This window comes from Lepus europaeus, chromosome 3, assembly GCF_033115175.1.
Source record: "Lepus europaeus isolate LE1 chromosome 3, mLepTim1.pri, whole genome shotgun sequence".
NCBI lineage: Eukaryota > Metazoa > Chordata > Mammalia > Lagomorpha > Leporidae > Lepus > Lepus europaeus.
The window spans coordinates 151,130,621-151,145,506 of NC_084829.1; positions in this window are offsets into that span (position 1 = coordinate 151,130,621).

A 14,886-nucleotide genomic window follows, 5' to 3' on the forward strand; every position below is an offset into this window, starting at 1 on the left:
TTTGGGCTCCACCATGTGCCAGGCTTTGCGGTGGTTATTTAAAGCGTAAGACCTATTTGGTGATACTCTGAGCATGGGTGGAGCCTGCAGAGCTGGCCTATCACCAGGCAAACCCAAGTGGCACCATCTGGCAGCTACCAAATGCCGGTATTTCTTGGATGGGATTCCTTGCAAGTTCAGTTCTCCAATTCTTTTCAAATGAAAGATCTCCAATTCTTTTCAAGTGAGAAGGAGCAGGTCACCAGCCCCGCCTTTCACGCAACATCTGCTGCGGTCTGTCTTAAGGCTCCATCTAAGCGCTCACAATTACCCTGTTCCTGCCCTCACACTCTCAGCTGATGTCTCCCTCTCCCTCTCCATTCCATCTGCCCCACACCACAGGCCAGCACACAGCTCTCCACTCCTCCCTAACACTTGCTGTTGTCTGTCTTTGATGGCAGCTGTCATAATGAAGGTGAGGTGGTGTCTCTGTGGTTTTTATTTGCATTTCCCTGAGGGCTAATGACACCGAGCATCTTTTCATAGGTTCATTGGTCATTTGTATATCTTTGGAGAAATGTCTGCTTAAATTATTAGCCCATTATATGCCTGCGCTGTGGCATAGCGGGTAAAGCCGCCACCTGTAGTGCTGGCATCCCACATGAACACTGGTTCCAGTCCTGTCTGCTCCACTTCCAATCCAGATCTTTGCTGTGGCCTGGGAAAGCAGTAGAAGATGGTCCAGGGCCTTGGGCCCCTGCACCCAAGTGGGAAACCTGGAAGAGGCTCCTGGCTCCTGGCTTCGGATTGGCGCAGCTCCAGACATTTCAGCCAATTTGGGAGTGAACCAGCGGATGGAAGACACCTTTCTCTCTCTCTCTCTCTCTCTGACTTTCAAATACATAAAGTCTTTTTAAAAAAGAGTTTATTTATTTGTTTATTTGAAAGGGGGAGGGGGAGAGAGAGAGAGAGAGAGATTGGGTCTGGGGAGTTGGATGGAAGCTTCTCAGGTGGTGGCATTTTTGAAGGAAGAATAAGGCTTGGTGGGAGACGTTGACACATGTTCCAGAAAAGAGGCCTGGAGACATAAAGACATACTTGGATTTGGGACCAATGAGTCATTGTTTATTGGGGTGAGGTGGAAAAGGGAAGAGGGACAGAATGCCCCGTGGCAGTCCCTGCCTCCATCCACAGCAAAGCAACCAGGAAACCAATGCACCATTCACACACATGGGCTATTGTACACAGATACAGACACTCACACTGGGGGAGTCACTATGTCCCCATTACCTGTCACCACATCTGGGGTTGTGGCCCAGCGCACAAAGGATTCTCAAGCCAGTAAAAGCAACCTGACTGTGATCTGGAATACTTGGGCAGTCCCTCAGTGTGACATTTCCCTTTGTCCCCTTGGCTCTAGGATGAACAGGGTCCAGTGGTTTTTAGTGGAACAAAAAGAGAGAAATCTGTCCAAGTGCTGAACTGCTGAACCATCAGGGTACCCATCTGCTTTTGGTCAACACAACATCTTGACTGCAGGGTGGGAACACCTGTTCCCTCCCTCCCCAAGGAGACCACCTTGTATCAGTGTGGACCCCTCATCCTCCACCGGTACCCAGGGGGCCTTGTTCTCTCTTTGACCCATGGTTTGGTTCCCAAGAGGCTGTTTGACAAACATAGAGCAAACCCACCTGGGATATTGGACTATTTGAGGGACACACAGTGACCTCTGTTGGACACTGTGGGAAGCACTAGATTATGCTGAGGTTGATACCTTGAGCTTTGGCCATCTATGGTTTCAGCAGTTGCTGGATCCCAGAAAGTTGCTGGACACTCAGCAGACAGTGAGTAGCCAGGACATCCTGGGCGATGTGGCACATGACCAGTGACCCAGGATGGGCAGAGTCCTCCCGGGGAGAAGGCAGAACTTGGTAGCCGGTGAGGTGAGGGGCCAAGGTTGGAGGGAAAAATCCCAGAACCAAGGTTGTTTGTAGAATATCCAGAGAGTGAGACAGCAGTCTGAGGGTGGGGCTGGGGCTCCCACCTGGGTGCTCACAACAGCTAGGGGGTTGAAGTCAGGATCTGGGGATTCAATCCAGATTTTCCATATGGGTGGCAGGAACCCAATCACTTGAGCCATCCCTGCTACCTTTTAGCAGGAAGCTGGAATCAAGAGGTGAAGCCAGGAGTTAAACCCAGGCACTCCAGTGTGGGACACGGCATCATAATTGGTGATTTAACTCCTAGGCCAAATGCCTGCTCCTCCCCAGGGTTTTATTTATTTATCTATCTATTTACTTACTTGTTTGAGGGAAAGAGAGGAGAGAGACACACACTGAGTGCTCTCATCTGCTGGTTTACTCCCCAAATGCCTGCAATGGCTGGGACTGGATTCAATTTGGGTCTCCCACGAGAGTGCAGGAACCCAATTACATGAGCCATCACTGCTGCCTCCCAGGGCCTGCGTTAGCAGGAAGCTGGAGTCAGAAGCTGGAGGTGGGCATCACACCCAAGTCCTCTGATGAGGGACACGAGTGCCCTAACTGCCAGGAGGTGCCTGCCTCCAAAGTATCTGTTTCTATCCTTTTCTTTTCTTTTTTCTTTTTTTTATTTAATAAATGTGAATTTACAAAGTGCAACTTTTGTATTGTTGTGACTCCCCCCCAACCTACCTCCCTCCCGTGGCCCTCCCCTCTCCCACTTCCTCTCCCATCCCACCCTTCATCGAGTTTCATTTTCAATCACCTTCAACACCTTTCAATACAGATCAACTTAGTATCACTAAGCAAGGATTTCAACAGTCTGCACTCACACAACTGCACAAGGTATAGGGTAATGTTAGACTAGTAGTGTTGTTTTTAAGTTTCATAGTAAAACACATTAAGGACAGAGATCCTACGTGGGGAGCATATACCCAGTGACTCCTGTTGTTGATTTAACAATTGACACTCTTGTTTATGATGTCTGTAATCCCCCGAGGCTCTTGCCATGAGCTGTCTAGGCTATGGAAGCCCCTTGAGTTCCCCAACTCTGAACTTGTTCAGTCAAGGCCGTATCACAGTGGAGGTTCCTTCCTCCCTTCAGAGAAAGGCGCCTCTCTCCTTGATGGCCTGTTCCATCTGCTGGGGTCTTGTTCACCAGGATCTTTCATTTAGATTGTTTTTTGCCACCGTGTTATGGCTCTCCATGCCTGTGAGACTCTCATGGACCTTTTAGCCAGATCCGAATGTCCCAAGGGTTGATTCTGAGGCAGGAGTACTGTTTTGGGCGTTTGCCATTCTATGAGTCTGCTGTGTGTCCTGCTTCCCCCACAGCATCATTCTCTCCCTTTTAATTCTATCCTTCATTATTTGCTTACACTGGTCTTATTTGTGTAATCTCTTCGACACATACCCTATCTTTTTGATCGGTTATGTACTTAGACTTATCACTTTACCAAGTGCGCTGGCATTGGTACCTGCCTCCTTGATAAGACTGAGTTGGAATCCCCTGGCACATTTCTAGCTCCACCATTGGATATCCCTTTATTTCAACCCATTTGTATCTCTGGATCTAAGTAAGTCTCCTGGAGCTAGCATACGTTTTTATCATTGCCTTTTGACACTTTGTTGATTGGAGAGTTTAATTCATTTATGTTTGCAGTAATTCCTGATAAGGCAGGGCACCTTCTGTCTTTCTGCTGTCGGTTTTCTATACGTGCTGTAGGTTTTCATCACTCATTTCCTGCATTCCTGCCTTCTTCTGTGTTTGGTTGATTTTTTAGGTGAAATGTTTTAATTCCCTTCTCATTTGCTTTTGTATATATTCTGCAGTTATCTTGGGGGTTATATTCTACATTCTGTAGATATAATACTCTAGTTTGAATTTTTTGCCAGCTTAACTTCAGTAAGATCCTAGAATCAGATTCCTTTTCAGCTCCATCTCCAATCGTTTTGTTATTGATACCACAAAATGATATATTTATACATCGTATGTCCAAAAACATCAACTACTGATCGCTTTTTCATACATCAAAATGTAGAGTTACAAACCAAGGTTGCAATAACCACAGCTTTTGAGCTAATAATAGTTTTCGTAAAAAGTGTTAGTCTCTTAAATCCTGTAGAGAACAAGAAATGGAGCTACAAAACACAGTAAAGTAACACTAACTCTTACAGTGCTTATGTGTTTACCTTCTCTGAGAGACTTGAGCCTTGTTTCCTCATATGGCTAGAAGTATCCCTTTATTTCACCTTATTGGGCTCCCTTAAACATTTCTGGCAGTGCGAGTCTAGTGATATGGACCTTCCTCAGCTTCTGTTGACCTGTGAATGTCTTAACTTCTCTCTCACTTAGGAAGGAGTGCTTTTCCAGATATGGGATTCCTGGAGGATGGTTTTTAGCACTTTGACTCCTGAGTATGTCGGTCCCCTCTCCTGAACCTGTGAAGCTTCCCAATAGCAATCTGCTGCTGAACTCATTCAGGATCCCTTGTGTGGGATGAGCCACTTCTCTTGCACTGCTTTTAAGATTTTGCCTTTGTTTGCTGTTTGGTCTTGGTGTGTCTTTGCAGGAGTCTCTTGGAGTTCGTTGGATTTCTTGCACGTTTATATTGAATGCTTACCTCCAATCTGGGACATGTTCAGCCAGTATTTCTTCAGAGAATCGCCTCTCCCCCTCTGCCTCTCTACTCCTCTGGGATCCACAAAGCACACACATGGGATGCTAGGCTGTGTCGCAAAGTGTTCCTCAGAGATTCAGAGATGATCATCTCAATTCTCCAACTTTCACTTCTCAATTGTCCAACTTTCACTTCTCTCTCTCTCTTTTTTTTTTTTTAGAATTTATTTATTTATTTTTACAGGCAGAGTGGATAGTGAGAGAGAGAGAGACAGAGAGAAAGGTCTTCCTTTTTGCCGTTGGTTCACCCTCCAATGGCCGCTGCGGCCGGCGCATCATGCTGATCCGAAGCCAGGAGCCAGGTACTTCTTCTGGTCTCCCATGCGGGTGCAGGGCCCAAGGACTTGGGCCATCCTCCACTGCCCTCCTGGGCCATAGCAGAGAGCTGGCCTGGAAGAGGAGCAACCGGGACAGAATCCGGCGCCCCGACCGGGACTAGAACCCGGTGTACAGGTGCCACAAGGCGGAGGATTAGCCTGTTAAGCCACGGTGCCGGCCCAACTTTCACTTCTCTGATTCCTTCTCCTGCCCATTCCATATGTATTTCAGTCACTCTAGGGGGCTTTTCTTTCTTTCTTTTTTTTTTTTTTGTATTTTTAAGCTCTAGAATTCATTTTTTGGTCCTTTTTGAGGTTCTCCATTTCTTTATTGAAACTTTCAATTTCTCATGCATTTTTTCCCTTTTTTAAAAAAAATTTATTTATTTATTTGAGAGGTAGAGTTACAGACAGTGAGAAGGAGAGACAGAGAGAAAGGTCTTCCGTCTGCTGGTTTACTCCCCAAATGGCCACTATGGCCGGAGCTGCGCCGATCCAAAGCCAGGAGCCAGGAGCATCCTCTGGATCTCCCATGCAGATGCAGGGGCCCAAGGACTTGGGCCATCCTCTACTGCCTTCCCAGGCCACAGCAGAGAGCTGGATTGGAAGAGGAGCAGCCGGGACTAGAACCGGTGCCCATATGGGATGCTAGTGCCGCAGGTGGAGGATTAACCTACTGCGCCACAGCACCGGCCCCACATTGTTTTCTTAACTTTCTCTCTGTGCCTTTATTTGTCATTCTGATCTTTAAGAGTGTTGTTTTAAAGTCAGTATAGCAAGCCTGCCTTCCTATCTTTTTTAGAGATGGTGTATTTTTTTTTCATTGAATGTACCTTTTTATAATTTCTTTGTATGTCTTGAGATGTTCTTATAAAAACTGGACAGTTGAACCTACTGATGTAGTAACTCTGAAAGTCAGATTCTCTCCTTTCCACAGGGTCTGCTGATTTTTGTTCTTTGATTGTCATTGACTTTCTCTGTGACAGGAAACAGGCTGACATGTAAGGGCCTTTTTGAGACTCTGCATTTCTGTGTGCGTATATGTTGTGAATTTCTGTATTTTCTCATTATTGCCTCAAGTACATAAGCAAAAGTAGATCTGCTAGTTGACCCAGCTATTCCAAATCTGGGAATATATCCAAAAGAACTGAAATCAGCATTTAAAAGAAATACTTGCACTCCTATGTCCACTGATGTGTGAATGCATAAGGAAAATGTGGTCTATGTACACAATGGTGTATTAGTCATAAAAAGAAGGAAGGAAATTCTGACATCTGTAGCAAAATGGGTGGGATTGGAGATCATTATGTTAGGTGAAATAAGCCAGATGCAGAGACACAAATACTATATGTTTTTTCTCATATGTGGAAGCTAACAAAACAGTTGACCTGAACTTAGAATAGTGATTGCTACAGGCTGGGGAGGGTGGGGGAAGAGGGCTAGAAGGAGGTCAGGTAACAGGTGCTAAGACACAGACAGAGCCAGCCGGTTGCTACGGCCCAAGCTCGGGGGATGACTAATGTCTTGCATACAAGGACTAGAAGGGATGGGACGGTGGGGGCCAAACATGGAGCAAGGATGAGGAGAACAAACAGCGGCTTGCCAGGCATGACTGGCTTATGCCGTGTGTGTGCACTGAAGTATTGTTCTGTACCTCAAAGGGAACAAGTACTGCACCTTAACCAAAGATTTTAGCTTGGGGCTGGTGTGTGGCTCAGCAGGTTAAGCTGCTGCCTGTGATGCCAACATCCCATACTAGCAGCGATTTGAGTCCTGGTTGCTCTGCTTTCCATCCAGCTTCCTGCTAATGTGCTTGGGAGAGCAATGGAAGACGGTGGCTCTGGCCTTGCCCAGCTTTGGCCTTTGTGGCCATCTGGGGAGTGAACCAGTGGATAGAAGATCTCTCTCTCTCTCTGTGTGTCTGCCTTTCCCTCTCTCTCTCTCTCTCTCTCTTTTAAATAAATAAATCTCATAAACAAGTAAAAATTTAAACAATTTAAATGAAAAAATTTTAAATGAAAATTATTACCTCTGCATACCTCACTCCAAATTGGCCTTCACAAGCCGGTTCAGGAATCTCTTCTAGGACTGCCATCAAACTCACAGGGGTGGGCTTCACACACTCCCGAGCAAACCGTGGTTCTCAACGGCACTTGATTTTGCCCTCCAATTAGGGGCGACCGGCACCTGATGGGTTTGGTTTTCCACCAAACATCCTCCAGCACACAACACCAGCAGTCACAACTTTATCCAGCCCGCGATATCCATAGTGAGAGGTGCAGAAACCTAATTCCACTGTGGAAGACTGCTGTCCTTGTCCGTAATACACCGTCCATGAGACCTTGTGTGTAACACGTAGCATACTCCCCACAGTGGCTCAGTACTCCTATTTGCAGAGTGCTCAAAGCCCTGCAATGGGATTCACTTGAGCCAGAAAGCTTGACTTGAGAACGCTGAGAATCCTTCCTCTTTTTGCTACTCCCTCCAAGAATTTCCATTTTTCCCTTTACAAGGTTTGTTCCGTCCTTTTGAATTTGAGAGTCACTCCCCTTACCTAAAAGCTAGAATTCTTTTTTTTAAAAGACTTTATTTATTTATTTAATAGTCAGAGTTACACAAAGAGAGAAGGAGAGGCAGAGAAATAGAGAGAGAGAGAGAGAGGTGTTCTCCATCCTCCGCTGGTTCACTCCCCAATTGGCTGCAACAGCCAGAGCTGCGCCAATCCGAAGCCAGGAGCCAGGAGCTTCTTCCAGGCCTCCCATGCGGGTGCAGGGACCCAAGGACTTGGGTCATCTTCTATCACTTTACCAGGCCACAGCAGATGGTTGGATCGGAAGTGGAGCAGTCAGGACTTGAACCGGCACCCATTTGGGTTGCTGGCACTGCAAGCAGCGGCTTTATCTGCTATGCCACAGCGCCGGCCCCAAGCTAGAATTCCTGACCACACTGTCCTTAGGCAGAAGTGAACAATGCTTGAGGCTGCAAACATCCAAATGGCATCAGAGAAGCAGAATTTCTGAAGCTGTGAGTGGTGGTGAAGATTAATGGCAAGAACCGGACATAGGAAGAGACTGTTTATAACCACTTGTAGTTTATGATTACAAAATTGATACAAGGTCATCATGACCTTTTGAAAATTACACATATTAGAGGCCTGTGCTGTGGCGCAGCCAGTTAAAGCCTTGGCCTGCAGCACCAGCATCCCGTATGGGCACCAGTTCAAGTCCAGGCTGTGCCACTTCCAATCCAGCTTTCTGCTATGTCCTGGGAAAGTGGGAGAAAATGGCCCAAGTCCTTGGGTCCCTGCACCCATGTGGGAGACTAGGAAGAAGCTCCTGGGTCGTGGCTTTGGATCAGCTCAGCTCTGACCATTGCAGTCATCTGGGGAGTGAACCAATGGATGCAAGACCTCTCTCTCTCTCTCTGTAACTCTGTCTTTCAAATAAATAAAATAAATCTTAAAAAAAGAGAACATTACATATATCAAAGAACTAAATAAAATCAATGTAAGCTAACTCAGTCACCTGAGCTATATTTCCTTTCAGGGGTCTCACACAAGTCTGGACGCATTTATTTAAAAATTTTAGTGTAGGGATTGGAGCTGCGGCACAGTGGGTTAAACTGCTGCTTGTGAGAGTGGCATCCTATGTCAGAGTCCCAGCTACTCTGCTTCTGACCCAGGTCCCTACAAATACGCCTGCAAAGGCAGTGGAAGATGCCCCAAGTGCTTGGACCCTGCACCCGTGTGGGAGACACAAATGGAGTTCTTGGCTCCTGGCTTCAGTCTGCCCAAGATCAGGCTGTTAAGGCCATTGGGGAAGTGAACTAATGGTTGGAAGCTCTCTTTTTCTTTTTCTGTTGCTCTTTCAAATAAATAGATTAATTAAAAAGGAGTCAAAAATTACCGTGATGTGTATATTTTATGACATAACTTTTCCACTAAGCATTATATACATATTTTAAAGATTTATTTATTTATTTGAAAGGCAGAGTTACAGGGCCAGTGTTATAGCATAACAGATTAAGCTGCTGCCTGTGACACAGGCTCTGGCTGGAGTCCCAGCTGCTCTACTTCTGATCCAGCTCCATGCTAATGTGCCTGGGAAAGCAGTGGAGGAGGGCTCAAGCCCTTGGACCCCTGCACCCATGTGGGAGACCCAATTGAAGTTCTTTGTTCTTGGCTTCAGCCTGGCATAGCCCTGGCCATTGTGGCCATTTGGAGAGTGAAACAGTGGATGAAAGATCACTCTTTCTCTCCTTTTCAAATAAATAAAGTATAGATCTTAAAAAAAAAAAAAAAGCAGAGTTACACACAGAGATAGATACCTTCCATCTGCTGGTTCATTGCCCAAATGACCACAAAAGCATGGCCAGGGCTGCTCATAAACAGATAAGAGATTTGCATATTTTGTGATGTGGTCATTCCAGAAAATGTTGTGCTAAAACTGTGATCGAGAAGATCTTCGTGCTATAGTGTGAGCGCTCACCTGGTTACTGCAGAGTGCATAGAACCTTCTCTGGGTTCTAAAAGTAAGCACTTGCACATACATATGCACATTTTGTGAAAAAGAAAACTCAATGGTTCATGAATCTGTTTCCAATTTGCTTATGCACTTCTAGGAAAAACAGAACAACTTGAAAAGCCACAGAGCAAAGCCTCAGTGATAAACCTGTTCTGAGATTAGTGTGCATCATTAGCAGTAGTTAAACTAGGGGCAGCGCTGTGGCACAGCAGGGAAAGCTGCCGCCCACAGTGCGCAGATCCCATATGAGCAATGCCTGGATTCTCGGTGTTACAGAAACCCGGGCTGGGAAAACTGCCCGGAGACAGTGGAGGGTGGAAAACAGCTTTTTAATGCCCGCCGCCCTTAGTGGGAATCATTTCCCGAGACAGCCTGGAACCCAGGTTTCTCACCATATTTGTAGGTTCATCAGCATCGTGCCGTAAGCGTTACAGCACTGGTGGGTTTAAATTGCAGCCTAAGTGACTTAGGACCACGTCGGTGGGCCTGGTGTGTTTGTGAAGGAGACACCTGGGCAGGTTTCTAGGGCAGATTTAGGCTGGAGTTCCAGAGGCAGAGCCTAGGACACCTTCCCTCCCTAGACAGGGTAACTGCGGGCAGCGGCTTCAGACAAGCGCAAGCAGCCACTTTCAAGGTTGTGTTGGGGTCCTGCCTTCCTTCCTCTCTGCAGCCTCCTTTCCTCTTGCTGGCGGCTCCACTTCCCACCCAGCTCCCTGCTATGGCCTGGGAAAAGCAGCGGAAGACGGCCCAAGTGCTTGGGCCCCTGTACTCACGTAGGAGACCTGGAGGAAGCTCCTGGCTTCCACTCGGCCCTGCCCTGGCCGTTGTGGCCGTCTGGGGTGTGAACCAGCAGACGGAAGACCCCTCTCTCTCTGTCTCTTCCTTTCTGTCTGTAACTCTGCCTTTCAAATAAACAAATTTTAAAAAGTCAAGCTGAGATTACCAACAGCAAGGATATAAAATGTGGAGGGGTTACGACAAGATTCACTTAGCATCAACTACCGGTGTGTGAGGTTATGCAATGAAATGAGTGTGTAGAGAGGTTAATTTTATTTAGCTTTTGCTATTCAGAGATTGCTTTTTGTCAAATTTGATTTGACGTCTTAATTCTGTAAAATATTGAAACACCCCCAAAGTCAAATTTACAGAAGCAGATGTGCTCAAACAAGCCCAGCTTCTACTCTGCGGAAAGATTGCGTGGTGAGTGAGCATCTCTCTGTGAGACTGCCCCCGCTACGGCCTCCCCCACCCCCAGCCTGGCCCCGCCCTCTGGACAGCTCCTCCGCCCTCCTCCCCCTTCTTGCTGGTCCCCACACTGATGTGCAGCAACTTCCTCTCATTCCTTTGTCGATCTCATTTCTTTTCTCACCCAAATAAGTGGTCATAGTTCTTCAGGCTCAGGCCCAATGTCATCCCCCCCTCAAGTTTTCCCAGTGTTTCCCAGAAAGAATTGGCTTTCTTCCCCCTGGGTGCTAAGAGCGTCACTGTGTTGTGGGTACACGCAAGCTGTCTGCCTCCCGGACTGGGCTGCCCACCTCTCTGAGCGCAGGGGAGCCTCTCGGAGAAGCATTCGCACACAGTAAGTGCTTATGACCTGACGACCTGAAGGAGGACTTGTAGTGTTGAATTACCGTGGAGGCTGTAGGTCCTGCAGAAGGGATCTCCCTTAGTTCTAGGGACCTGACAAGCTTTCGTTGTCTGCAACTCCTCAAAGCTCATGGTCCATTGCCCCAACCACAGCTCAATTCCCTTGAGCCTTCTCCTGCCCATGTACCTCCTCCTCTGGACTCCAGGACGTGGGCAGCGCTGGCTGAGTGGGAGAGGGGAGGACACCTGTGCTGAGGGGTTTGGGGGAACCCTGTGTATGAGCCCAGTCCCCACCAAGAGCAGAAGTGAGACCAAAGAAAGAGGACAGAAGCGACGTCTTGGGCAGAAGCAACATGAAGGGTGCCCATGCCAGAAAGATTGGAGAAAAGAGGCTTTATAGGAAAAAGGTGGCCTGTGGCTAGACAGAGTGCACCTGGACTTTCTCAAGAACTATGAAGGTTTGTCTTGGTTTTCCATCACCTGTATTTGGGAACCGATGAGAGAAGTGCAAGATAGCGAATCACCAGGAGTAGAACCGTATTCATTTAAAAATGTGGGCAGACTATGGAAATCTTATGCGGGAACTTTTCCTTTAAACACTAGATTGCATATTTTTGTGCCAATAAGTATGTCTCAAAATGATTAGTTTTTGTAAAAAAAATTTATTTACTTTTTTAAAAGGCAGAGAGAGAGAGAGAGAGAGAGAGATCTTCCATATGATAGCTTACTTACCAAATAGCTACAATGGTCAGGGCTGGGCCTGGCTGAAACCAGGAGCCTGGAGCTTTCATTTGTGCCTCCTACATGGGTTCAGGGGCCCAAGCAGTTGGACCATTTTCTGCTGTTTTCCCAGGCCACAGCAGGGAGCTGGTTGTCCATATGGGATCCTGGTGTCCCAGCAGCGGCTTAATCCACTGTGCCACAACACCAGCCCCTATATTTACTTCCTCACCTTAGTATATTCACATTTCATAATCAAACCAATAGGTAATTGGCATACATTCTCATGGGCCACATGGCTAAGATTAGAACTTTTCAAACAAAAATTAATGTTCTTAATTTTACACTGACATCTCAGGCTCTTGATAAAATACTGTCACATTGTCTTTCAGAAAAGTGATACCATTTTTAATCTTACTATAAGTATATATTCCACTGTCCTCTGCCTAAGCTAGGTCTTAATAGTGACAAGTATTTGGCTAGTGTTTCAACCTGTGAAATGACATGTTTGTAAATTGTTTTCAATTCTTATATCAATTCTATATTATTTTCCAATAATTTTGCATAGAGGTTTAGCCATGGAAGTTTATTGCAGCATTTTGTTTTTGTTACAGTAATTAACTGAAGACAGGTTTTTTTTTTGTTTTTTTTTTTTTTTAAGATTTATTTACTTATTTAAAAGGCAGAGTTACAGAGATGCAGAGGCAGAGAGAGAGGTCTTCCCTCCGCTGGTTAACTCCCCAGATGACTGCCGTAGTCAGAGCTGAGCCAATTGAAGCCAGGAGCCAGGAGCTTCTTCCAGGCCTCCCATGCGGGTGCAGGGACCCATGGACTTGGGCCATCTTCCACTGCTTTCCCAGGCCATAGCAGAGAGCTGGATCGGAAGAGGAGCAGCCGGGACCAGAACCGGCGCCCCTGTGGGATGCCGGCACTGCAGACGGCGGCTTTACCCGCTACGCCACAGCGCCAGCCCTCCAGTCTTTCACTTCTGAACAGATGACGGACGGATTACTCACAGTGTGATACAGTCACGCCACCAACGGCAGGCAGAGTTCAAAAGAAGTAAATCCGTTCTTGGAAGATGTTCAAGATGTACTGTTCTGATTTACAAGCTAGGGACAGTGGAGCCTGTGGCTGTATTCTCAAAGCAAGCATCGTGGGGCCGAACGTGGCTGGCGCGCGGGAGGGCGCGGCCGGCCGGGCCGTGGGCGCAAAGGCGGCGACGTCCCCGTCCCCGGCGCTGCCGCCCGCTGGGCTCGCGCTGCGCTCGGTCCCGCCCGCCCGCAGCTCTCGCCCCGCTGCAGCGGCACCCAGCACCACAGAGTCAAAGTCGCGCGGTTGGCGCAGCGGCCGCGGCGCCCCCAGGAAGCCGGCGGGGCAGGGCCGGAGAAGGGGAAAGAGGGGAAACTCCAAGCCGGCGGGGGCAGGGCCGGAGAAGGGGAAAGAGGGGAAACTCCAGGGAGCCCGGGAGGCTGGCGCCCAGGCAGCCAGGAGCAGCGACCCGCGGGGTCCGTCAGCGCGCTCGCCAGTGCGGAGGTTCAGGCCAGCTATTGAAGCTGAGACCCACTTTCCCCCTGGACACAAAGGAGCATACGCGAGGGCGTGGACCCCTGACCCTGATGAAGTGAGCAGTTGCCAACCTGTGCACATGATGTCATTGTGCCTACAGTGGCCAAACCGTGGCGGCAATGTTTCCCCGCATCTTCGCCTTGGCGAAGCCTGCAAACAGATAAGCATTACACTCCTCGGGTAGTTTTATTAGCGACACACACACACACACACACACACATATATATTTGTGCTTTATTTTGCACCAAATGTCTCCATTATTTAACTTTGTAGTAACTATGAAAGCACAATTTTTGTGTGTGTTTTAATTAGATAAAGACTTGTTATCTTTGGACTTTAAATGAAATGATTCGTGTAATTAGCAAATCAAGGACATTATAAGTATGGTTACAAAATTTAAAAAAGGGTATACAGTGACGGAATAATAAACAGATCGGGGTAGTGTGCTATCAAAACCAACTGTACCTTCAGCAACATGAATACCAGTTTCCTGGCAGATACTAAATGTCCAAGCACAAGGGATTTTTCCTGAAGGGTGTAAAGCTGGTTTACAAGTTCTTCAGTCCCAGAGCAGCCCACACAAGCCAATTAGAAACTGACAGACAGCAGATACTTGCAGGATTAAACACTACACATGGAAACAACAGTCACTAAGCTCCTCAGTATTCTTGTCTTTTTTTTTTTTCTTGTTAGTCTTGCTTAATTAACAATTTGCACCATGCAAGCGCTGTAGTTTGAGGTTCAAAAACAAGTAAATACTGTATAAAGTTGGCAGATGGCCATCTTCCGCCTAAGAGCAAGAAAAGCCAAAGTATCTGATGTAACCGAGGATTTGAGTCAGAATCACTCTCCAAAGTGCCAAACCGATGGTTCACAATCTCAAATAGCTAGAACTCCTGTAGAACAGAAGTGAGAGACACGAAACAGGAAATACATTGCAGTCAGTGCTACTTAATTTAGGAAAGGGGAAAAACAAGCTTCGAGCCAGTAAAGTTTATCGAATATTCAGTCTGATGTAGCTTTCCCCATTCTTCTGTCACACACGCTTGCTAACAAGTGTATTAAATTAACCAAATTTTACCTGAATGCATTTCTATGTATTGGGATCTGAGATAGGAATGGTCATACTTAGTGCTGAAAGGCAGGGAAAAAATGGGCTATGAAAGGGGGGGGGTAGTATTGTCTATTGGTCAAGAGATTCGACCAGAGATAAAACCTGTATACAAGCATGTGTGTAGCTCAGAGAAAATAAAAGACTATTTCATGTCATGACTGCTCGTTGGCTTCCTCTTCGTAAGCATTTCCTGTGCCATTCTGTACACAGGACAAAGAAGAACCAAGGCCATACAGGTGATTACACTCTTTGGTATCATCAATATGATCATTAAAGAACATCTAAAAAGGAATTTTGAAGGAAAAAAAGGTAATTTTAACCAGAAAGTATGCTTTGTAGTTTATTTTTCAACAGTGTAAGTATCTGACTGTTCGTGAACCACAGTGACTTTTCTCTGGTGTTCCGTTGAGACCACACA